This window comes from Anneissia japonica, unplaced genomic scaffold, assembly GCF_011630105.1.
Source record: "Anneissia japonica isolate Jap-2015-1 unplaced genomic scaffold, ASM1163010v1 scaffold2293_len299155_cov175, whole genome shotgun sequence".
Classification (NCBI taxonomy): domain Eukaryota; kingdom Metazoa; phylum Echinodermata; class Crinoidea; order Comatulida; family Comatulidae; genus Anneissia; species Anneissia japonica.
In genome coordinates, this window is record NW_022694961.1 from 218,773 (window position 1) to 227,842 (window position 9,070).

At 37.2% G+C, this 9,070-nt stretch overlaps 1 protein-coding gene across 1 annotated transcript in view; it reads left to right on the forward strand.

Annotated features, from left to right (window-relative positions):
• The first annotated feature begins 755 nt into the window (after positions 1-755).
• The window catches only part of LOC117101356 (oncoprotein-induced transcript 3 protein-like), a 9,567-nt gene continuing 1,252 nt past the window's right edge, over positions 756-9,070 (forward strand). The window contains exons 1-2 of the mRNA XM_033241329.1: positions 756-1,307; positions 2,710-3,069. The gene's annotated coding sequence lies outside the window, so the exon portion shown is untranslated. The remainder of the gene's footprint in view (positions 1,308-2,709; positions 3,070-9,070) is intronic.

The following is a 9,070-nucleotide window of genomic DNA, read 5'->3' on the forward strand; positions in this document are numbered from 1 at the left end:
CTGAAAATTTTAAATTCTTCCGGCATGCGATGTAATTTTGCGTAGTCCATTGATGTGTTTTCATAATAATGATATTTTAATTGTGTACCGTCCGATGATGTGTAAAACGGATAGAAACCATACAAGGAGATATCATCGCATAAAGATGCTGCCACAGTATAGAGATGAAGACCTGATGACGGACTTGTTATGTTTCAGAGGCTGCATAAAAAAAAACACAGATGGTTATTAACATATTATTATACTACTACTACTAATACAATAGGCCTCAGGGACGTAGCCAGAATTTTGAAAAGGGGGGGGGGAGCCGTTATGCGAGGTACGTAGGACCCAGGTGGGGATGAATCCCCCTATGAAGTAGCGCACTCTGAAAGTTTGAGGCTGAGGCGAGAAAATTTAAAGAAGTAGTAGGCCTACACCTAGATGGCCGGAAATTACACTTTTATATAGTAAAATTCATCATCATCAAATCACCATTATATAGTCAAAATACAGCGCCAACAAATTTCTCATGATCTTTTATCAGGGATCTAATTAATATCCAGGACAACTTAGGCCCAGGAAAGAATTTGTATTGGCTCAAGAACAAGCTTTTTAACATTTACATTTCCACAGTGTACAAAGGGATGGGGGAGCTGCAGCTCCCACGCCTCCCCCCCCCCCCACCCGGATGCGTCCCTGATAGGTCTAACTGCGGCTACTAATAATACTAATATGCCTACAGTTTTGCAGCTACACTACTACTACTACTAATGCCACTGCTACTACTACTACTATTAATACTACAGTACTGCAGCTCTACTACCACTAATGCAGTACTGCAGCACTGCAGCTCTACTACCACAAATACAGTACTGAGGCTGTACTAACACATTACTGCAGCTCTACTCCACTAACAGACAAATCCTAATGAACCAAAGTTAAACAGTTGAAAAAAAAGTAAAACATAATCCAATATTATTATCTTTTGTAATTACATAGTGGTATAATCCATTATTTTAAGAAGGGTATTTCATCCCGTAGTTACATAATTTAATTTATTGAAATTATTATTTCTGTAAAACATCAACATAAAGCAGACTGACTTTGATAAATGTCATAGAAAACAAATTTTCATTGTTAACGGATCTTATGAAGGGGTATTGAAGGAGCCTTAATGTCTTATGTTTTGTCCGGCTCTTAAAGTTACAAGCTCTCAACCAGGAAAATAATTTCGTACAATCATCCGTTCATCAGTCGAGAACGTAGTCGCTTCAGTTTCTTCAGTTTGATTTTACAAGAATTAACTTCCTTCGAACAGTTATTTGGTAGGTACCGTATGATATTAGATAAAAATTTTCAAATGTAATAATACTGAAACACAATTTATATTAGTATAATTTTGGGGTAGAGTTTGTTCGTCATTATTTGGTTATATATTTGTTAAAGCTATTCTTTCGGCTTTGATGATATTTGTTACTACTATTACTAATAATAATAATAATAGGCCTAATAATACTAGACCAAACACAATAATAATAATACTAATATTATTATTATTATTATTATTATTATTATTATTACAGGCCTAGTTCAAAGTAGGTGGATAAACCCGGCTCAACTCACCGGGTTTATCCACCTGCCAGTCTGAACTAGGTGGCTTATCTCAAGCCAGGCTGTGTTCCTATAGTAACTAAGCCTGGCGCGCCACCGTGTTTAACTTTTCTAAGCCGGGCTTTAATCGTTGCTGGGGGTCTTGCATCAGCATTCAAATACGTACGCTTTGAGCGAGCGTATGTTTCGCGAGCAATGTTTTGAAACAGGTTTCCTGGTTACGGTTCATATGCAAATTCTTGCCTGCCTAAACCCGCTAGTCTGAACGCCCGGCAAAGTAAAGCCGGCATTAACTCAAGCCTGGCGTATCTCCAAGTCTGAACGTAGCATGAGAATAAGAAGAAAAGTAAGAATAAGAATATTAGGAAAAAATAATATCAAACTTAATAAGAATACAGTGCAGTACGCTGGATTGTGGAGGTGAAGGGGGGGGGGGGTTCCAGGAAAACGGAAAATTGGCTGGGGGCCGTGCTGCCTAGAGCACCTTGCCGCTCCGGCGATTCAGGCATTATTAACGTTATTTCGTGTAAGAGGGTGTAAGTAGGTGTTTTAAATGCAAATATATCGCGTACATCGCGTCCGAAACACGCGAATTTACTACTACAATGAAGCTACTAAAATGTTAGTAGGCCTATAAATGAACGTAATTTTAAATACTGCGGAGGAAATAAGTTATGAAAAACATTTAAAATCTCATAAAAGGGTATTACTTTGAAGATCAGCCCTGCATTTGGCTGCGTTTTTAACCATTGAAGCAGTATCAAGACCAAAAAAAAAAAAAAAAAAAAAAAACAACAAATGAAACAGCATATAATATTAATAAGCCTATATTTGATGGATAATAATAAATGCTACACAAGTTTATTAGTTAAGACAGCTCTATTCTCAATAATTGCAATTAGCGAGTAATTTCTTTTTAGTTTTAATTACAATTGGCGTCGGCCTGGCCGAATTCCTTTAGTGGAGGATCGATACGGTAGGCCTATTTTTAGTGAATCTGGCCTGTCAACATTGCAAATCAAAATGAAACTAATCCACCCATGCACTATAAGCACTGTTAAGATTATATGGGGTTTTATAGTTAATATAACATTATTTTATTTTTCTTATCCTTAGTAGAGCACCATGAAAATAATATTTGTTGCAGTCATATGCTTATGTATCCTTGAGATAGCACTCGTGGACGGTTTTTGGAGGCGTCGAAGACGACGACGCCGCCGATCGTGCTCTGCTGTGAATTGCGCGTGGGGTGACTGGCAGGAATGGGGTGCCTGTTCTATAACTTGTGGAAATAACGGCGAGCAAACAAGGATTAGAACCAAAGTAGATCTGCGTCTTGTGGAGGCGCAGCGTGTACTGGTCCGAGTCAGGAACAGAGAGTCTGTTCACCTGGGTGTATTCGTGGAACAGCGGTGGAAGGAGGTTGCGAATGTCCCTTCACATACACCGGCAACTGCTGCGAACAGTTAATTGAAGGTAAATTTTTACAGTTTTTAACAGAAATTCAAAACAACAAAAACTGTAGAAAAACTACAAATTCAACGACGGCGGAACATTTTTGAATGTTGGGGGAGGGGGACATTTCATTTCATGGTCTAGTATGCGCAGCGAGCATCTAGGGGGGGGGGGCAAATCCCCCTGGAAGCTATGGATTTGATGATTTTTAGTAGTTATTTTATATGCATCAAGCTATTGTAGTATGATAATTGTTGTAATTTCCGGAATCCGGCGGATCCAGGAATTCGAAATAGAGGGGGCCCAGTGAAAGGAGTAGGCTACTTATAGATGGAGGATACTACGTCAGCCCCACCATGGTTGGGGTTGAGGTAAGAGAATTTGTGAATATGGCATCTCTAGATGGCCGAGATCTCAGACTTAAAATTTCAATATAATTTCCTTTATAAATTCATTTACAAAATATTTGAAAAATTTAGCCTCCACCCCATGAATCCGCCACAAGTCGAGATTGCTTCCACGATCTCAATGAATTAGTTATCATGAGGGGTATCCTTGATATAGGTATTCCCGACGAAACCTTCAATTTTCCCCAGATGGATAAAATTTACCCTTCTATAGTAGCCAGGAAATGATACTCCAACTGTGGCGGGTCCAGGAAGTCGAAGTACAGGAACCCAGGTAGGGTTTTGTTCTAATGGAATGCCCGCCCACCTGAGGTAAGAAAACATTATGAGTGTGGCACCTCTACATGGTCGGAAATGGCACTCTCAGATTAAAGGTTGAATACAATTTTTCTGTTTTCTCCATTTTTTAAAAATAATTTTGAAAAAATACGAGGTTGATGCCCGTGGCTTGACTTCGCCACTGTTCAATATAACACTTGACATAGCTTATCGTTTCCTTTCTTAATTGACTAATTCCTAATCTCAAGCGAAAGATTTTTGTATTCGAAAGATTTTTTTAAATATTTAATACAGTTTTTACAACCTAACACATTAAGTGCAGTGTACTTTAACTCTGTAGTTAACCTTCAGAGAACTTTATTTAAAAAAATGACCTAATTAAGTAATTAAGTATTGAGTTTTAAGTAATTTTTCAAATAAAGCAACAGAAGAACAGTTTAATAATGTGTGCAGAGTGTGAATTCCAAAGTGTAGGTGCGGCAAAGTAAAAAGATTTATGGCCAATCTATGGCCTCATGGTTAGCATAAAGAGAACTAGAGCGTCGCTCCATAAAGAGTGCCTACCTTCATGGGCGTCGATTGGTGGGGGAAAGGGGGGACACGTCCCCCCTTTTCAAAGTAGGGGGGTTGGGAACATCATATCGATTGTCCTCCCACTTTTCACCAATCCTCTATAATTAAAACCCCACTTTTAAAAGCGAATGGAAAGAATAACAATTACGCATGACTCATGAATTGTGTCTGTTCACTTTTCCAAGTGCGGTACGTATTTTCCAGAGCAAAACCGAGTGTAAAAACGCAATTGTTTATACAATTCGTAACCATCTCAGAAACCACTAGATGGATTTAATGGGTGCAGTGGTTATCAGAGGCTAAATTTATTGTGAAAACAATGTATTGAACGTTGTTAAAATTGGAAGCGTGTATACTTATTAGGCCAATATTTTTACAAACTCAAAAGTGCACAATTTCTACTATAAACGATTTATTCCTTTTGTATATTATTATGACCCGTATATACTAGTGTTTAATATTATTTACAGACATAGGATTACTGTTTTTCCTAATTTAAAAAAATTATAGTTAGTCAATTGAATTTTATATAGCCATTAAACAATAAAATAATTATACAGCCTTTGACACGGACATGTCTATCTATTTCGATTTAGTGATACCAAAAGTTTACAAGCTCCAGTGTTACGTTGAAGCAATCTCGCAATAACGTCATAATAATTAGTGGCGGATTCAAGTGGGGCCGAGCCAACCCTAAATTTTTTTAAATTATTTAAAAAAAAAAAGAAAAAAAAAGGAAAATTATAATTAGAATTTAGTTCTGAGAGTGCCTTTTCCGGCAATCTAGAGGTGTCATAATCATAAATTTTCTTTCCTCAGCCCCAACCATGGTGGGGCTGAGGTGATCTACTTTCCAAAATTGTGAAAAAAAACTTTCCAAAAAGTCCTTCTCTGTCCCCCCTCCATTTTGCTTTCCTGGAGCCGCCACTGATAATGATAAATTAAGTGAATCACCTTTATGTTTGTGAAATTAAAATGCTAACTAATATTTTGTGTGCTCCCTATCTCCCTAGTCCTGTTTGATCGTAAATTAGACGGCATTATTTCCACTCACAATAGTGTAGTCGCAATATTACTTCCACAAAAGTGAAATTCAAAAAGAGGAAACAGCAGAAACATCTTGATTGATTTTAAAAGAACTGTACATACAAAAAGACTATTAAAATTAATGACTGTTTTAAGCTTATCGTTTTTGTTTTTCATGGATGGAATTTTGAATACGTCACAAGTTAATCAGTAAATAATAAATCATTATTTTTATGAATGTTAGTTTACACGAAATATATAAGTGGGCATAATTATGACTAAAAGGATAATTTGAAAAACTTTTTTATGATGAGTATTCAGTGGCAGATTCAAGGGGCCCAGCCGGCACATCATCCTTATTATTTTTTTTCGAAATTTAAAAGTGGAAAAAAAAAGAAAATTATATTCAAATTCAGTCTGAGAGTGGCATTTCCGACCAACTAGAGATGCCATAATCATAAATTGTCTTACCTCAGGCCCAACCATGGTGGGGCTGAGGTGGTGTACTCTTTCCGCCTGTAAAAGTCCCTCTCTGTGCCCAGCTCTATTTCAAATCACTGGATCCACCACTGGATACTTTGAAAATTTCGTATGAAAATAAATGTTAATTGCACTGCTTAACATCAATTGATAGGCTATAGGCGCCACAGCTTCTGGTGGCTTCACCCCCTGGTCCCCAAGGCTTGGGCGTATTCTGCCCCACCATGACAAAAGGAAGTAATTGACAATATTTTCAAAAACGAGTCTTTTTAGTCACTATCAAAGAACTAATAATTTGAAACATATTGATATATTTGAGTATGTTCAAATCCCACTCATTAACAAGTAATTAGCAACACAAAAAGGAAGTAAGAGACTAAAAATACAGTAAAAACCACCAGAAAAGGAAGCAGGGGACAAACTCAACATGCTCCATATTCCTTAATTACTCAAAGCAAGTAAAAATGCTAACTAATATTTTGTGTGCTCCCTATCTCCCTAGTCCTGTTTGATCGTAAATTAGACGGCATTATTTCCACTCACAATAGTGTAGTCGCAATATTACTTCCACAAAAGTGAAATTCAAAAAGAGGAAACAGCAGAAACATCTTGATTGATTTTAAAAGAACTGTACATACAAAAAGACTATTAAAATTAATGACTGTTTTAAGCTTATCGTTTTTGTTTTTCATGGATGGAATTTTGAATACGTCACAAGTTAATCAGTAAATAATAAATCATTATTTTTATGAATGTTAGTTTACACGAAATATATAAGTGGGCATAATTATGACTAAAAGGATAATTTGAAAAACTTTTTTATGATGAGTATTCAGTGGCAGATTCAAAGGGCCCAGCCGGCACATCATCCTTATTATTTTTTTTTCGAAATTTAAAAGTGGAAAAAAATGAAAATTATATTCAAATTCAGTCTGAGAGTGGAATTTCCGACCAACTAGAGATTCCATAATCATAAATTTTCTTACCTCAGGCCCAACCATGGTGGGGCTGAGGTGGTCTACTCTTTCCGCCTGTAAAAGTCCCTCTCTGTGCCCAGCTCTATTTTAAATCACTGGATCCGCCACTGGATACTTTAAAAATTTCGTATAAAAATAAATGTTAATTGCACTGCTTAACATCAATTGATATGCTATAGGCGCCAGAGCTTCTGGTGGCTTCACCCCCTGGTCCCCAAGGCTTGGGCGTATTCTGCCCCACCATAACAAAAGGAATTAATTGACAATTTTTTCAAAAACGAGTCTTTTTAGTCACTATCAAAGAACTAATAATTAGAAACATATTGATATATTTGAGTATGTTCAAATCCCACTCATTAACAAGTAATTAGCAACACAAAAAGGAAGTAAGAGACTAAAAATTCAGTAAAAACCACCAGAAAAGGAAGCAGGGGACAAAATCAACATGCTCCAAATTCCTTAATTACTCAGAGCAATGCAAACATCATTGCTTCCTTTTGTCATGGTGGGGCAGTTCTGCCAAAGGCTTTATTTTTCATTACGTCCCCACCCCCACTTTCAACCACGGATCGACGCCCCTGCCTACCTCCCCCATATGCCTAAATACAGAATTCACGAAGGCGGGCGATTCCATTCTTTTTTCTTCATACTCGAGGGTGGATTTCAAGGAAATGCTCTAAGCACCAAATAATAATAATAATAATAATAATAATAATAATAATAATAATATTAATAATAGTAATAATAATAATAATAATAATAATGACATTTCAGCGTTTGTAAAATGTTTGTCACTGTGCTGGGAACAGACACAAAGTGAGGAGGGTCAGGCCCCAGTAAAAAAATGAAGGGGCCAATGGACCCCTGCCCCCTCACCCCGCTTCCTTCCGCCATCGTTGACATTGCAGGATGTAAGCCTCAGCATGTGTTCTCCGGCTGTTATGTCTGTTTTGTGCCCTTTGGTACCAGTTCACATATTATTTCCTTAGCTCGTATCTAAATCTCTTCCGTTGGCGACCTCTATACCATCTTTCCTCATATGGTTTCTAGTGAGTAGCGAGCTCCGCCGATCGTCATGTATGCGGCTGGTGTGTCCAGCCCAGTTCCATTCTATCTTGATGGTATAGAGAATGTAATTGGAAATTATAATCAATCCAATGAATCCGAGAAGTGTGACTTCACGCCTTGTCCGTGCCATAGAGAGAGTAAAGTCAGAAACAAAAACTGAAGTCATAATCGTAGTCTATCATATTCATTTCTGTTTTATTTATTTTTCTGTTCAAAGTCTTTCATAAGGTATTCATTCACAAATCGATCCCGATTTTTATTTTTCATTTAAGGGCAACACAACAATTCATTGACATTGTCAAATGTTTTCAGAAAATGCACGATTGGTATAACAATGTCTTTTGTGGGCTTCTTCAGATATGGTTTGTTTGTACAGTATGCCGAATTTATTAGCTATAAGTCCACTTACATAAGTGATACTCTGCGTAAAGTGTGTAATAAAACCACAATTTAGAAACTCGGTGACACATTTCTTCATGTTTGTTCCGAGTTCATTCTCTCTTGCCTGCCCGAAAAGTCAAACTGTAATGATTGGAATATGTTTGCTTTGAGTAAACCATACGCGAATGTTGTGTATCGTTAGGAACTCGGTAATTTAATTTGTGACTTCATATAAAGCGCTATATAAATCTAACTACATTATATTACGTTCGAGCATTCCCAGCGAAACCACAGTTACTCAGTCTGCAGCGTGCAGAAGTCCTAGGCTATACTAAAATACCCTATCTACAGTCTTTTCGATTTTAACAATCATATACTCTAATTCATCTCTATCCTGAAATCAGTGAACAGTTAGTTTGCAAGTTTGCTTACTTAAATCACCTTACGAAAGATGGATTACTTTAACTACAATGCACCCGGAAACAGAAGATCAGTGATCAAAATTAATCTGTGCAGACCATAGGTCGACATGCCTTGCTACATGGAATTTATAAATTCGTAATGTCTTGATACCAGATGTCAACATCCACAAAATAGCGGATAGGAAATTTAGAACCACGTAGGCCTAATCGCGTGCAAGTAGTCAACCCGGATTGTAGATTAATAGGGTTATAAAACAACACCCCGTTTTTGTAAACTGTTGTAAAGTATTAAATATTCAAGGTCTTTTTGAAATTTCACCTTTTTTGAAATTGTGGCAGATGGCAGACATCTTGAATTTTAAAATGGCCCAGGGGTGGCGCCAGCAAGGGGGGGAGGCGGGGGACAGTC